The 17,420-nt window shown below is 45.4% G+C and overlaps 1 protein-coding gene across 1 annotated transcript in view; it reads left to right on the top strand.

The window, feature by feature from the left end:
- LOC120524086 (interleukin-18 receptor 1-like) overlaps positions 1 to 17,420 on the top strand; it is a 138,015-nt gene that overhangs the window by 108,190 nt on the left and 12,405 nt on the right. The gene's annotated exons all lie outside the window — the stretch shown is intronic.

Here is a 17,420-nt window from a genome sequence, read left to right as displayed (position 1 = left end):
CTGTCCTTTTTGCCACTTTGTGTCTCTGCTGTTCACATTGTGATCGCTTCTCCGTGATCATAAATACACACCTGACCGAATTGTGTTTTCTTTGAAATTAAACTTGTCGTTGCTTTAACTGTTGCTGGACCACAGATTCTCATAGCGTATGCTCTGTGATTGTGTAAATCTACGTTTTGTGCATTGAATGATGCGAAGGCTCTTTGCCTTTTATTTCTCACCTCGCTTTGTCCTGCTATTTTTTCAGTTACACCTGGTCCTGATGATTCATTTCCTTTTGTTTGCACTAATGAGATCTTTTAATCGTCAATGTTTCATTTATAACGTATTGTCCTTTATACGCTTTATATGCACTGAGACCCCTATATTCGTGTGTGCTGCGTGCCTTTACGCTACTGATTTTTTTTGCTGGCCGTGCTCTGATATTGCTTGTAAGTAGGCCGTGTCTTGCAAGAATCTCATGTTCTGTATCCCCGCGAGACGAAAGAGAATGGCCACCGAGCCATGGCCAGTCTTTTATTTATCTTAATGTGAAGATCACGTATCGTCTCCTAGTCATTCCCTCCCACGGGATTTTTTTTTAATAATAGAGAGATTAGAGCATTTCATTAGGTGGTGGCGGAGATAAGGGTGAGAAGAACAGACATCCAGGAGAAGCACGTAGTAGAGCTGCTGAGCCTCCTCAGTTGAGGTGGTCCGGATATCTGATACGGATGCCTCCCACATGACTCTCCCTTTTTATGGGAGGAAACCTCAGGGAAGACCCAGGGTTCACTATGATGTCCTGGGAAGGCCTTGGGATACCACAATATGAGTTGACAAGTGGTTTAACGGACATGTAGGGTCTCACTGCTAAGACTGTTGCCCCCACAACAGTGGAAAAATGAATGGCTGAATGAATTGCATTAGGTTATGGTCTTCCCTAATTTCAGTTCAATGTGCTGAACAGTATGTGGCCCCCTTCACCAGGTAAAGGCTCAGGTGTGCAGAACTTTGCAATGGTGGTCTATTAACAGTAAACGGATAGGCCGTAGAACATCTGCATTGGATTGGATTGGACGAGATTTGATTTGAAAGTAGAATTAATTAGATTAAAATCCATCAATTATCCAACCCGCTATATCCTAACTACAGGGTCACGGGAGTCTGCTGGAGCCAATCACAGCCAACACAGGGCACAAGGCAGGAAACTAACCCTGGGCAGGGCGCACATACACACACTAGGGACAATTTAGGATCGCCAATGCAGCTAACCTGCATGTCTTTGGATTGTGGGAGGAAGCCCTCGCAGACACGGGGAGAACATGCAAAGATGTGGGAAGCGAACCCAGACTGGTCTCCTAACTGTGAGGCAGCAGCGCTACCCACTGCGCCACCGTGCCACCCGATTAGATTAGAATAAACGTGGAAAACATAGCTTGACAAAAATCGAATGCAGTGTGAAATGAAGCAAGAGACACCACAAAAAGGTTTGGGGTAGCCACCCCGTATACTTGAAAAGGTGTTGCTTGAAAAGGCTAAAAAAAAAATCAGTAATAATCGGTCTTTACGGACTTGAACCCAAAACACAAAATGGCGTTTTTTTTTAAAGCCGGTCAGAGGAAGTGATGTCATCGGGACCAAAAGTGAGGACATCAGGGACCAAAACCAGAAGTGATGTCATCGGGACCAGTCAGAATTTCCCATAGTTGGTCTGCAGAAGAAAGAGCAAAAGGGTTAGCGCACTCTGACATCCCCTGGTCCGACACTGAATTGCCCTCTTTTGAGACCTTTAGCTGCCCCTCATGTACACACGTGTGTGACAGCAGCTAAACATCAAGGAGACAGTGCACGTAGAATGTGGTCCGCAGATGGCAAGCACCATCACTATCGATGGCCAGGATCTGAGCAAATCCACCCAAGGCTAAAACCTACAAGATGGTGGTGCCACCAGTGGCCCTGTATGGAGCTGAAGGCTGGCCGGCGAACTCACACCGCACATCGTGGAAATGAGGAAGCTCCATTGGATACTCGTTTGGACCATGTCACGAAAGAAGACATGCAGAAAATGAAGAGAGTGGCGTTGATCATTGAGAAGATGTGAGAGGCACGCCTACGCTGGCATGGCCATATGCTTTGAAGCGATGAAAATTTGTTGGCTTACGTCTCAGTTTGAATGAAAGATGACCATGTAGTTGGCCAAAGAAGCGTTGGTTAGACAGGTTAAGAGAAAACGTCAACGTCACCCCAAAGGACATCTTTGATTGGGTCAAGTGGAGAAAGGCAAGCAGACCCTTCACCATGAATGACAAAGAAGACTCCATGACAATGAACACAGTTCTGCATGAGCCCAAAGTGCATCTCGTTTTAAGGTGCAAGCTAATAAGATAAATATGAATAGGAATACGTCCACTTTACACTATATGGCCAAAACTATATGGATCCTCCTTCCTCCAGATGATTGAGTTCTGGCGTTTCTTTGTTAGCAGGGGCATCAAATCAAACACACAGCCGTGCAATCTCCAATGGCTCATACATATCGATGAGCTCAGTGACTTTGATGGCCCTGTCCAGGGTTTATTCTTGCCTCGCCCCCTATTCTAGCTGGGACAGGCGCCAGGAGCACCCCATGTGACCCTGTTAAGGTTACAAAATGAGTGGCTGTCATAGGATGCCATCTTTGCCACAAGTCAGGATGTGAAATTGCTAGATCTGCCCCCCAGTCAGCTCTAAATGCCATTACTGTGAAGCAATAAGAGCTGAGCCACAAAGTGGTAGATCCTGCACACTGATTGAGCGGGACCACCGAGTGCTGAAAACGCATGACATTGTAAAAATGGCCTCTCCTCTGGTGTGTCACTCACAACGGAGTTCTCAGCAACGAGTGCCGGGAGCTTCATGAAATGAGTTTCCAAGGCCAAGCCTGAGACTGCTATGTACAATGCCAACCATCGACTCCAGTCGAAATGAACAGCTTAAGCGTCTAGCGGATCTTACATTAGATCAGGGGGTGGGCAGTGTCGGTCCTGGAGGGCAGCAGTGGCTGCAGGTTTTCTTTCCAACCCAATCGCTTTATTAGAAACCAATCCTTGCCGATCTCAGACCTTTTTAAATGTCATGGCTTGTTAGACCGCAATGCTAGGTTCATATGTCGTAGATTTTTTTTTCCTTTCCAAGGATATCATCCAAATGATTTGAAGCCTAAAATGTCTGATCTGCCACATTTTTCTCTTAAGTGTTTTATTAAACCAAATAGTTCAGGATGAATCCAAGCAGGTGTAAATGGAAACAAGTTTGACGAAGATCTGCTGACTCCTTTGTCATTTGCATCTTATTGTTAATCTTCTTCTTCTTCTCCCATTAGGGGTTTCCACAGCAGGTCATCTTCTTCCATATCTTCCTGTCCTCTGCATCCTGTTCTGTGACACCCATCACCTCCATGTCCTCTCTCACCATATCCACAAACCTACTCTTTGCTCTTCCTCTTCTCCTCTTCCCTGGCAGCTCTATCCTTAACACCCTTCTCTCAATATACCCCTCATCTCTCCTCCTCACATGTCCAAACCAACTCAATCTCACCTCTCTGACTTTGTCTCCCAACCATCCAACTTGAGCTGACCCTCTAATGTTCTCATTTCTAATACTGTCCATCCTCGTCACACCCAATGCAAATCTTAGCATCTTTAACTCTGCCACCTCCAGCTCTGTCTCCTGTGGACACCGTCTCCAGCTCATATAACACAGCTGGTCTCATTACCGTTCTGTAGGCCTTCCTTGTCACTCTTGCTGATACTTGTCTGTCAAAAATCACTCCTGACACTCTTCTCCACCCATTCCACCCTGCCTGCACTCTCTTCTTCACTTCTCTTCCAAATCCCCATTACTCTGTACTGTTGATCCCAAGTATTTAAACTCAACCACCTTCACCAGCTCTACTCCCCTCATCCTCACCACTCCACTGACCTTCCTCTCATTCACACACATGTATTCTATCCTGGTGGTCCTACTGACCTTCATTTCACTCCTTTCATATCTCCACCTCTCCAGGGTCTCCTCCACCTGCTCCCTACTCTCACTACAGATCATAATGTCATCAGCAAACATCACAGTCCACGGGGACTCCTGTCTAATCTCGTCTGTCAGCCTGTCCATCACCATTGCAAATAAGAAAGGGCTCAGAGCCGATCTCTGATGTAATCCCACCTCCATCACTCCCACTGCAGACCTCACCACAGTCACACTTGTCTCGTACATATCCTGTACAACTCTTACGTACTTCTCTGCCACTCCCGATTTTCTCATACAGTTTCTCTCAGTCACCCTGTCATATGCTTTCTCCAGGTCCACAAAGACGCAATGCAACTCCTTCTGGCCTTCTCACTACTTCTCCATCAACATCCTCAGAGCAAACATTTCATCTGTGGTGCTCTTTCTTGGCATGAAACCACCCTGCTGCTCACTAATTATCACCTCACTTCTTAACTGACCTTCTACTACTCTTTCCCATAACTTCATACTGTGGCTCATCAGTTTTATTCCCCTGTAGTTGCTACAGTCCTGCACATCCCCTTTATTCTTAAATATCGGCCCACCAGTACACTTCTTCTCCACTCCTCAGGTATCCTCTCACTTTCCAAGATTCCATTAAACAATCTGGTTTGAAAACTCCACTGCCGTCTCTCCTAGACACCTCCATGCTTCCACATCATCCTCTTCATCGCTGTCCTTACTTCCTCCTTGCTAATCCGTTGCACTTCCTGATTCACTATCTCCACATCATCCAACCTCTTCTCTCTCTCGTTCTCTTCATTCATCAGCCTCTCAGAGTACTCTTACCATCTGCTCAACACACTCTATTCACTTGTGAGTACGTTTCCATCTTCATCCTTTATCACACTAACCTGCTGCTCATCTTTCCCAGCTCGGCCCCTCTCTGTAGCCCACTGGTCCTTTTCTCCCTCCTTAGTGTCCAAACCTCTCATACAACTCATCATACACCTTTTCTTTAGCCTTTTCCACCTCTCTCTTCACCTTCACCTTATCTCCTTTAACTCTTGTCTACTTTCTGCATCTCTCTGACTATCCAACTTTGTCTTTGCCATCCTCTTCCTCTGTATACTCTCCTGTACTTCTCCATTCCACTACCAGGTTTCCTTTTCCTCCTTCTTCTGTCCAGATGTCACGCCAAGCACCTTTCTTGCTGTCACCCTTATTACATCTTCTGTAGTTTCTCAGCTGTCTGGTGACTCTTCACTGCCACCCAGTGCCTGTCTCACCTTCTCCTTAAACTCAACCTTGCAGTCTTCCTTTTTCAACTTCCACCATTTGATCCTTGGCTCTGCCCTCACTGTCTTCCTCTTCTTGATCTCCAACGTTATCCTACAGACCACCATCCTATGCTACTTAACTACACTTTCCCCTGCCACCACTTTGCAGTCTCCAATCTCCTTCAGACTGGCTCTTCTGCATAGGATGTAATCTACCTGTGTGCATCTTCTTCCACTCTTGTACGTCACCCTGTGTTCCTCCCTCTTCTTCAAATACGTATTCACCACAGCCATGTCCATCCTTTTGGCAAAATCCACTACCATCTGACCTTCTTCATTCATCTCCTTGACACCATACCTACTGTGGAGAATAAACGTCACTACATACAAAATAAAGATTTGGGGACCGTCCCCATATATTGTCATCAGACAATAAGAAAATGAAATGATTCAGAGTCTTGAGAAAGTACAATGAACAATGAACTGCTTTCAAAATGGCGGTTATATAGAAAGCAAAAACATGTGACAGGAAATGGTTGGCAAGGTGTTGGCAAGGATCCGGAAACAGCGTTTTTCTGATGAGCTGGAAGTGAGGTGTTTTGTGGGTGCTGGAAGTGACGTCATCAATGGTGGCCGGTGGTGACGTCATCACAGCCATTTTGGAACCCGGAAGTTGCTGTATTATTTTTCTTCTTGCTTTTTGTTGATGAGAGAAAAACAGTTCAGGCAAGTACCACGTGACAACCCCTTATCTTGCGATGTTTTACTCACGTTTAGGCTCTTTGACTGCATCCTAATCGCCCATGTGTGACACTACCCATCACCTCCTCGTCTCCTCTGTTCCCTTCACCAGCATGTCCATTGAAATCTGCTCCAATCACCAGTTTCTGTTCATGACTTCAGCCAACTCACTCCACAAATCTTCTTTCTCACCCATCGTACACCCAACTTGCGGTGCATATGCACTAACAACATTCATCATCACACCTCCAATTTCCAGCTTCATAATCCTCACTCTGTCTGATACTCTCTTCACCTCCAAACTCTCTTGACGTGCTGTTCCTTCAGAGTAACTCCTACTCCGTTTCTCCTCCTATCCACACCATGATAGAACAATTTGAATCCCCCTCCGATCCACCTGGCCTTACTCCCCTTCCATTTAGTCTCACAATATATCGACCTTCCTTCATATCGCCTAACTCTCTCCTCTTACCAGTCATACTGCCAACATTCAAAGTTCCTACCCTCAGTTCTACTCTCTTTACCTTCCTCCTCTCCTCCTGCCTCTGGACACGTCTCCCTCCTCTTCTTCTTCTCCTTCTTCTTCTTCTTCGGCCAACAGTAGCCCAATTTCCGCCAGCACCCTGTTGGCTAACAGTACTGGTGGCAGTTGTAATTAACCAGGGGCTCGACCGATCTGGTATGGAAATTTTGTATTGTTGCCCGCATATTAATTTGGCAAAATTTTACACCGGATGCCCTTCCTAATGTAACCCTTCCCATTTATCTGGGCTTGGGACCAGCATGAAGAAACACACTGGTTTGTGCCTCCCCTGTGGCTGGGTTCATCACTTTAAGACTGAAATAAGCAAGTAATGGCGGGGGACCTTATCAAGCAAGACCACTAAAATAAAGAGTCAAAATGGGATTTGAGCAACAAGAGCTTCATCAGCAATAATGGACTTCTCATTAACATCTTCTCATAGATGTTGGGGACTTTCAAAACTCGACTTGATGTTTTCTTGGAGTAAACAAGTGGATAGGACTGGCGAGCTTTTTTAGGCTGAATGGCCTGTTCTTGTCCAGAGTGTTCTAATGTTTTAAGAAACTAGGCTAGAACAAAAAAAACTACAGGCACGGCGGCCCTCCAGGATTGGGATTGCCCACCCATGCGTTAGGTGACCGCTGGCACTTCCACGATGGTAATAACTGAATGAGTCTTTGCTCATATTTCCTGACCCGTGATGTTGAAGCAGAAATTGTAACGTCATTTAGGAAGAATCTGGATGAGATATCGGGACAGGGTAGCAACAAGGCCTTGTCAGATTTCATTGTTCACGTATGCAGGACCTGAGTGGAGTCCAGTATCAGGTCTGCTGTCCAAATGACACGCGTTGAGTGAGCAGATGCTTGACCTTATCGGACTGTTATGGAGAAAGTGAGGATTCCTTCAACAACAGCTCGATTGGTACGGGTTCAGCTTTTTAATTCAACTGAGGAAAAATATCTGCTGTCGAGCTTTGCCAATTAGAACAATTTATGTTTCCAACCCAGTTCAGACTGTGCCAATAAATGTCAATGATCCCACCCTGTTGATGGTGACACCATTTATAAGTCGGGGTGCAGGAGTTGAGAGGCATCTCCTAACATCCACAATCCTTTCCACTATAAATATACACTGCTCGAAAGAATTAAAGGAACACTTTTTAATGAGAGTATAGCATAAAGTCAATGAAATTTATGGGATATTAATCTGGTCAGTTCAGTAGCAGAGGGGGTTGTTAATCAGTTTCAGCTGCTGTGGTGTTAATGAAATTAACAACAGATGCACTAGAGGGGCAACAATGAGATGACCCCCAAAACAGGAATGAATGGTTTAACAGGTGGAGGCCACTGACATTTTTCCCTCCTCATCTTTTCTGACTGTTTCTTCACTAGTTTTGCATTTGGCTACAGTCAGTGTCACTACTGGTAGCATGAGGCGATACCTGGACCCTACAGAGGTTGCACAGGTAGTCCAACTTCTCCAGGATGGCACATCAATACGTGTCATTGCCAGAAGGTTTGCTGTGTCTCCCTGCACAGTCTCAAGGGCATGGAGGAGATTCTAGGAGACAAGCAGTTACTCTAGGAGAGCTGGAGAGGGCCATAGAAGGTCCATAACCCATCAGCAGGACCAGTATCTGCTCCTTTGGGCAAGGAGGAACAGGATGAGCACTGCCAGAGCCCTACAAAATGACCTCCAGCAGGCCACTGGTGTGAATGTCTCTGACCAGACAACCAGAAAGACTTCATGAGGGTGACCCAAGGGCTCCATGTCCTCTAATGGGCCCTGAGCTCACTGCCCAGCAGCATGCAGCTCGATTGGCATTCGCCATAGAATACCAGAATTGGCAGATGCACCACTGGTGCCCTGTGCTTTTACAGATGAGAGCAGGTTCACCCTGAGCACGTGACAGAAGTGAAAGGGTCTGGAGAAGCCATGGAGAACATTATGCTGCCTGTAACATCATTCAGCATGAGCAGTTTGGTGGTGGGTTAATGATTGTCTGGGGAGGCATATCCATGGAGGATCACACAGACCACTACAGGCTTGACAAAGGCACCTTGGCTGCCATTAGGTATCAGGATGAAATCCTTGGACCCATTGTCAGACCCTATGCTGGTACAGTGGCTCCTGGTGCACGACAATTCCTGGCCTCATGTGGTGAGAGTATGCAGGCAGTTCCTGGAGGATGAAGGAATTGATACCATTGACTGGCCACCACACTTTCCTGACCTAAATCCAATAGAACACCTCTGGGACATTATGTTTTGGTCCATCCAATGCCACCAGGTTGCACCTCAGACTGTCCTGGAGCTCAGTGATGCCCTGGTCCAGATCTGGGAGGAGATCCCCACAACACCATCTGTCATCTCATTAGAAGCATGCACCGATGTTGTCAGGCATGTATACAAGAACACAGGGGCCATACAAAGTGCTGCATACAATTTGGAGTTGCTGCAATTCAATTTGGGCAAAATGGACTAGCCTGCCACATCATTTTTTCACTCTGATTTTTGGGGCGTCTTTGAATTCAGGGCTCTGTAGGTTGATCATTTTCATTTCCATCAAACGATGTGGCATCCTTTCGTTCCTAACACATTACCCAGTCTATATCAGTATAGATATCCAGGAGGATTTCTTTTTCCCATTGAGATCTGATGTGTTTTCAAAGTGGTCCTTTAATTTTTTTGAGCAGTTTATTTTATGTACACTATTAGCACATGAATCTACATTTTGTTATTTTTGAATATGACTCCCTGTTTCAAAATGTGTAATAAGCAAACGTGGGGTAACAAATGATGATGATGAACTGATAAGACAATTTTAAACGCATAATACCACCTCATCAAAACTACAAGTCTCAGGTAAGTCTGGGGGAATCAGTGGAGCACCGTCCCCTGTCATACTCAGAAAGTGTCCATCCATTGTTCTTTTAGGAATAGATAACCATCCCAACAACCGCCACCCCTCATGTTGTGTTTCAGTTTTTTGGCCTCCCTGCTGGGCAAGAATTCCCCTTCTGTCCCAGATAAGATGCCAGTCTGTCCACCATGGCACTTACAGTAGACATCAAGATGCGTCTTATGGCATATCATGTTGGGGTGTGTGGTGTTTCTCATACCAGAAAGTCAGGAGGTGGTGGGCAAAAATAAAACTGAAGGGATTTCAAAGCATTCAGAAGCAAAGTTTCAAACCAGCTAAGCAGATCCCAGAATGCACCATGCGCTTTGTCTCTGGCTTTGTTTTTTCTGATTTAATGTTATTTATAACCATTTTTTGTTTTCCTGTCTAAACTTTTTCCTGTAACTTTATCTTGCTTTGAATTTGCTTGTTTTGCTCTTCGTTATCTCTTTTGGCATTGTGGAGTTTGCTGGCGTTCGTTCTGAAGGGCCTTCTACTGTACTGTAAGTAGTGCTGTCTCTGCCCGGCACAGTCGGAGGCCCAGGATTAATTGTGCTAAAAAATACGGCCAGCTTGCACAATTCTGAACAACTGTTACTGCTGACCTACTCGACCAGTTAGAGGCAGTTCTTCTTATTGAAAATAATTTTCCTGGGTGGCATGGAATTCAAGAGGGTCCTGGGTTTCATGTTCTTTATCATTTTTGTTTTTCATTAGATTGGATTAGACAGGCCTTTATTATTTTCAGGGGGAACTCAAGCAAAATCACCCCTTTTATTGGCTAACTTGGCTAAAGATTACTGTATGTATGTGTGGAGGTTGATTTGTTTCGAACCTAGTTTTGTAAAACTTGACTTGCTTGTATGGAATGTTATTTGATTTTAATAAATTTATCTATCCATCAACTATCCAACCCGCTATATCCTAACTACAGGTTCACGGGGGTCTGCTGGAGCCAATCCCAGCCAGCACAGAGCACAAGGCAGGAAACAAACCCCGGGCAGGGTGCCAACCCACTGCAGGACGTGCACACAGACACACTAGTGACAATTCAGAATCACCAATCCACCTAACCTGCATGTCTTTGGACTGTGAGAGGAAACCCACGCAGACATGTGGAGAACATGCAAACTCGGGACCCGGGAAGTGAACCCAGATCTCCTAACTGCATAGCGGCAGCACTACCCACTGCACCACTATGCCGCCCTTAATAAATTCAATAAAATGTGACAAAAAAGAAGATTACAATATGCAAACGTTTGAGGCAACTCAGGCCCCTTCTTCAGGCGAGAAATTAGAAATTTTTCTTGAACATCCCAAGTCTGTACCGGTTAGTGTAGATATCTGGTTTGGGGTCTGTGTGTGTGTGTACTGTATATGATAGTGGCCAGTAAATTCTATTTTATATTTTATTTTGTCTTTTTTTCTCTTTCTTCATCATGTAAAGCACTTTGAGCTACAGCATTTGTATGAAAATGTGCTCTAGAAATAAATATTGTTGTTGTATAAATATTGTCTGATGCCGAATTCAGAGACTGGATGGTGCCACACCATCCTGAACTGAATATTCTGATTAAAAAAAATAATAATAATAATAATAATAATAATAAACTATTTACATTTATGTAGTGCTTTTCTCAGTGAGTAATAATAATAATACACTGCTGTGGGCTGGCGCCCTGCCCAGGGTTTGTTCCCTGCCTTGTGCCATGTGTTGGCTGGGATTGACTCCAGCAGACCCCCCCTGACCCTGTAGTTAGGATATAGTGGGTTAGTTAATGGATGGATGGATGAATAATAATAATAATAATAATACTAAATTCTTTACATTTATATAGTGCTTTTCTCATTGTGTAGGGAGCCACTTCAGCTACCACTATTGTGTGGCATTCACCTGCAGGATGCATTAGCAGCCATTTTGGCAGCAGGTACACTTATCACACATTAGCTGTTAGCTGGTGAAGGGGTGAGAGAGACAGCCAATAAGAGACAGGGGTATAATTAAGGTGCCAGAATGACCAGGACATAGTGGACTGTTTAGCCAGGACCTCGGGATACACTCTATTATTTATGAAGAAAGGCCAGAGATCTTTTGTGACCACAGACGGTCAGGACCTCAGTTTCAGGACGGTGCTATTCTTACAGTACGGTGTCCCTGTCACTGCACTGTGGCTTAGGGATCCACATGCAGACCACCTGGTAAGTGCCCCTAGTTAGCCTCACCAACACCTTTTCTAGCAGCAACCCAAGTTTTTCCAAGATGGCCTCCCATCCCAGTCCTGGCCAGACCCTGAACAGGCTTAACTTCAGGTGGTTGACCTCTTCTGAAGTGCATGTGCTATGGCAGCTGGCCATATAATTTGTTATTAATAATAATTTATTAATAATCCAAAGAAAATTATCTATCAGTATGACATACTCTGAAGGTGCCATCCGTGCTCGATGAAGAAATGTGTTCATTTTACTCGGCCACGTTTAACAAGGACCAGTTTGGACGCTGAAATCTACCAGCATGTCCTTCCATCTTTATCATTAATCGCTTCCTTTTTAGAATGATTGGGACATGCATTTCTTAAACTAGCTGTTGTAATCTTTACATTGAGTTAGTGTGGGAAATCTTCTGAGTCAGCACAGCATATGAAGTAACATCAGCAAAATTCGACATGTTGTCCTGTAAGCGTTTTTTTTTTTTTTTTATTATTTCTTTTAAAAACACAATTTTTGACCTGACTGCATTTTTCCTATCAGCCTGATGCAGTAGATACTCAGCGGTCAGATGGCGTATTAACACATGCTGTGTTGTTCTTATTGCTGCTGGTACCTGTTACTGCAGGCCAGCCATCCACCCGTTTTCGGGGTCCGGCCCACCTGGGAGAGCTCCAGCAGTGTGATCAGAGTTACACCAGGCGTCTCTTTTCCTCACCACCTCTTCAAACTCCTCAAGGGGGATAACGAGGTGACCCTTGGCCAGTTCCTAATCTGTGTGTCCCTGATCTGCCCCAAGATCTCTCGTCCAGGTTGGACGTGCCGAAACATCTCCACAGGGTGACTCCCTAATCTGACACCTGGACCATTCCAACTGGCTCTTTATCATGTGGAGGAGCAGCAGCTTCACTTTGAGCTCCTCCTGAATGTCTGCACTCGTCGTCCGGTCATCACGGCTGAGCCCGGACACCCTTGGGGTGGAGAGGAAACTCAATTCTGCCGCCTCTCGTATCTGCGATTGAGTTCTTTCGGCCACAAGGAAAGGAAGGAAGGAAAATGTATTTGCAAATCACATTTTCACACAACTTTCACTGAGCAAAGGTCTGTACACACACAATAATAAAAAGCACATATTGAGAAATTACCAAGAAAACATGACGACAATTAAAAAAAAAAAAAAACTGCAGTGCAGGATGTTTTCCACAGCAGCGGCACATTCTGGAGCCTTCATGACGGGCCCAACAGAGGACACCACAAAGTTGGTCAGCACAGAATTTAAGGACTCAAGGATTGACTCGGTCTGGCGTTTCCGGGGTGCGGCTGTTGTGGAGAAATCTTCAGTAAAAAATGAGCAGAGTCTTCAGGAAGGCAGTCAGAATTGAAGACTTTATTGCATAGCATAGGAGACATTTGCAGAGCATTTAAAGCCTGTCTCAGTTCATGAAGTGAGCGCGGTGGATCGGGCGCGGTTCTTTTCTAATTTCAGTTCTAATCACATCGGTACGTACTGTATTCCTCGTCATCCACTGTCCATGTTATCCTTGTAATAATGGCCTCGTGCTGTACCTCATAACCGTTACCTCACCCTGTAAACATCTTTCCCCGAATAATCACCAGTCTTTTCACAACAACCATTAGGACTCAAATGCCACCTGGCTTGGAGATGGCAATCATCTGATCATGTTTTACATTCCTCACATTCCCAATCCTGAGATAATAAAAACTGGAAGCCTTTGAAGTGATCCGCCCTCATCATTAAGTTGGAACCAGGATGACCCACTTAGGAGAGACTGAGCTGTTCACTTAATACTTGGTTGTTGCACCAGCATGGAGTAAAACTAAAGTCATAGGCAGCTCTGCTGGTAGCTTTACTGATAAGGGCTGAGCTGCTGGAGCTGGAAGCAGGCGAGTGGCCTTGAGTTGGCAAGCACAGCGCTAAAGACCTTATTAATGAACCCTTACATTTTTATATTGATTAAAGCCAGCTGAAATAATGGGCGGCACAGTGGCACAGTGGGTAGCGCTGCTGCCTTGCAGTTAGGAGACCCGGGTTCGCTTCCTGGGTCCTCCCTGCATGGAGTTTGCATGTTCTCCCCGTGTCTGCGTGGGTTTCCTCCAACAGTCCAGAGACATGCAGGTCAGGTGCATTGGCCATCCTAAATTGTCCCTAATGTGTATGTGCTTGGTGTGTGTGTGTGTGTGTGCCCTGAAGTGGGCATTTGTTCCTACCTTGCGCCCTGTGTTGTCTGGGATTGGCTCCAGCAGACCCTGTGTTAGGATATAGCAGGTTGGGAAATGGCTGACTGACAGCTGATATAATGCATGTTGTTTTACCTTGATTAATTAAGATATTGATTTATGAGGAAGCATTGGCATAGGAACTTAAATGCTATCTAGAGCAGGGGTGTCGAACTCCAGTCCTGGAGGGCCGCAGTGGCTGCAGGTTTTCATTCTAACCATCTTCTTAATTAGTGACCAGTTTTTGATGCTAATTAACTTCTTTAGCCTCAACTTTAATTAGCTTGACTCCGGCCACTTAGTTGTTTTTTCGTTAATTAGCAGCCGGACAGTAATGTGACATAAAACAAGCAGGACCTGACCAGCTGACCTGTACCCATCAAACAAAATCTGAAACTAAAGATGAAGGTCTCAGTAAGGTCGATCCCTCAGGTTACCAAAATATTGTAGGAGTTCTTAGAAAAAAATTGAATATCAACAGTTCTGGAAATGGCAAAAAGAGAGCAACAACAAGCCATGGAGTTGAATAACGGGCTTAATTAACAGCAAGAATCAGCTTCTCATTAACGAACTGCTTGGAGTTTGAAGCCCTGATTTAGCTGGTCATCTGTTGGCTCGTTTGATGTCTCGTTTCTGTTTGTCATTTAATACTTAAGACTTAATCCTTAAAAACAGGGCTATTAAAATAAAAGGAAAAGAAGTTAATTAGCAGTGAAAACTGGGCACTGATTAGGAAAAGGGTTAAAAAGAAAACCTGCAGCCACTGCGGCCCTCCAGGCCTGGAGTTGGACACCCGTGATCTAGAATGTATGTATACAGGCCGATGTTACAGCCTGTGAGCACAGACAGCCGCGTCATCAGCCAGTGGCGCACAGTCACATACGGTCTGACTTACCAGCACAGGGACTAACCTTGATAATCAATTAATTCTTAAAACTCCTGTATAATTCAACCTTCTTCTTCTTCTTCTTCTTCTTCTTCTTCCGGCTGCTCCTGTTAGGGTTCGCCACAGCGGATCATCTTCTGCCATATCTTTCTGTCCTTATCATCTTGCTCTGTCACACCCATCACCTGTATGTCCTTCCTCAACACATCCATAAACCTCCTCTTAGGCCTTCCTCTTCTCCTCTTACCTGGCAGCTCTATCCTTAGCCCCCTTCTCCCAGTATACCTAGCATCTCTCCTCTGCACATGTCCAAACCAACACAATCTCACCTCTCTGGCTTTGTCTCCAACCTGAGCTGACCCTCCAATGTCCTCATTTCTAATCCTGTCCATCCTCATCACACCCAATGCAAATCTTAGCATCTTTAATTCTGCCACTTCCAGCTTTGTCTCCTGCTTTCTGGCCAGTGCCACCGTCTCCAGCCCATATAACATAGCTGGTCTCACTACCGTCCTGTAGACCTTCCCTGTCATTCTTGCTGATACCCGTCTGTCACAATTCACTCCTGACACTCTTCTCCACCCTGCCTGCACTCTCTTCTTCACTTCTCCTCCACACTCCCCATTACTCTGTACTGTTGATCCCAAGTATTTAAACTCATCCACCTTCCTTCATCCTCACCATTCCACTGACCTCCCTCTCATTCCCACACATGTATTCTGTCCTGGTGGTCCTACTGACCTTCATTCCTCTCCTCTCATATCTCCACCTCTCCAGGGTCTCCTCAACCTACAGATCACAATGTCCTCAGCAGACATCATAGTCCACGGGGACTCCTGTCTAATCTTGTCTGTCAGCCTGTCCACCACCATTGTGAATAAGAAAGGGCTCAGAGCTGATCCCTGATGTAATCCCACCTCCATCACTCCTACCACAGACCTCACCACAGTCACACTTCCCTCGTACATATCCTGTACCACTCTTACATACTTCTCTGCCACTCCCGACTTCCTCATCCAATACCACAGCTCCTCTCACTCACCCTGTCATTTGCTTTCTTCAGGTCCACAAAGACGCAATGCAACTCCTTCTGGCCTTCTCTCTAATCTTCTCCATCAACATCCTCAGAGCAAACATCACATCAGTGGTGCTCTTTCTTGGCATTAAAACCATCCTGCTGCTCACACATCATCACCTCACTTCTTAACCTAACTAACACAATACAGCTTGCTTTTAGTCTGATCATCTGAAATGTTCATGAGCCTTAATATATAAACTTAAATGCTAAAATGTCAGTCAGTCATTTCTCAACCCACTATATCCTAACACAGGGTCACGGGGGTCTGCTTGAGCCAATCCCAGCCAGCACAGGGAGCAAGGCAGGAACAAACCCCCAGGCAGGGTGCCAGCCCACATGCTAAACTATTTATATGTATTGCAAGTTTACTTTAAGTCTGGGGGCGTTGAAGGTTTTTCCATAACCTTGTTCAGTTGACTCTAGTGAGTCAAAGGGCCCAGCAGAGCCGCCATGTCCTAAAACAAAAACTTGTCTCCTCAGTTCCCTCAAACACACACAGCGTCCTTGGTCCTTGAAAAACAAGGCAAGTGAAAAGCAAGCAAGCAGAACACATTAAGAACAAAAGCGGCAGCTTGTAAAATAACTAAGCCACTTAAAAAGATGTCAAGCAACTCCTTTTAATAGTCAATAGTCCTAAAAGCACTTCTGGATCTAAACCTCAGCACAGCCTCCTCAAGTGTCTCCTCCTGGTTCTTTATTTCATCTCATACAATTTCTTAGGAATTTGATGTTTTATGCGTACCCCGTGGGGTCAGAACGCAGGGTCAGCCATTGTACAGCGTCTCAGGAGCAACGGCAGGTTCAGGGCCCAGCAGAGTAGGATCTCTTATGGCAGAAATAGTAGTGGGGATTCGATCTGGCAACCTTCTGAGTACTGGCTCAGATCCTTAGCTTCAGAGCCACCATTCCAGAATCCTGTAGTCCATACTGATGGTGTGACGTGGACCCTTCACTCTCCATACCAGTTAAAGTTGTTCATGTAGTAGGGATGCTGTCGGGGTATTGGCCATTGGAAGAAGTCTGTGGTAGGAGAAAAGGGGACATGAAATATCAAAAACTGGCCTGGTCCAGCCACTCGGGTCCTCAAAAATGAGTGTCCTGTGAGCTGGATCACCTTCGAGGAATCGCGCCACATGGCCGTAGTGCCATAACTGACGCTCCCTCACTATGTTCCTCATTCAGGACTCCATGAGCAATGCAAAGTCAAACCAGCAGTACCCAAGGATTTTATGGAGAGAGACACGCATGAAGGAGTCCAGTCTTCATCTCAGGTCACTGGATAGCATCCAGGTCTCACAAACTGGGAGCACCAGGATTCTGAAGACTTGGACCTTTGTCCTTTTGCAGATATCTGGTGCACCACACACATCTTTCTATCGACCTCATGACCCCCCAGTGCTCTCCCAATCCGTCTACTGACTTCATAGGAAGAGTCACCAGAGTCACATGAATGTCACTGCCAAGGTAAGTAAACCTCTCAATGACGAGGTGACACTCTCTCTGCAGACAGACACACTGCTGATGGCCGTGCCCAAGAGGTCATTAAAGGCCTGGATGTTGGTTTTTATCAGGACACTCACAAGACTCCTCACTCAGTCT

Source organism: Polypterus senegalus, chromosome 2, assembly GCF_016835505.1.
Source record: "Polypterus senegalus isolate Bchr_013 chromosome 2, ASM1683550v1, whole genome shotgun sequence".
NCBI classification, from domain to species: Eukaryota; Metazoa; Chordata; class Cladistia; order Polypteriformes; family Polypteridae; genus Polypterus; species Polypterus senegalus.
Note: the sequence above shows the minus strand (reverse complement) of the source record. Positions and strands in the feature narration are given on the sequence as shown.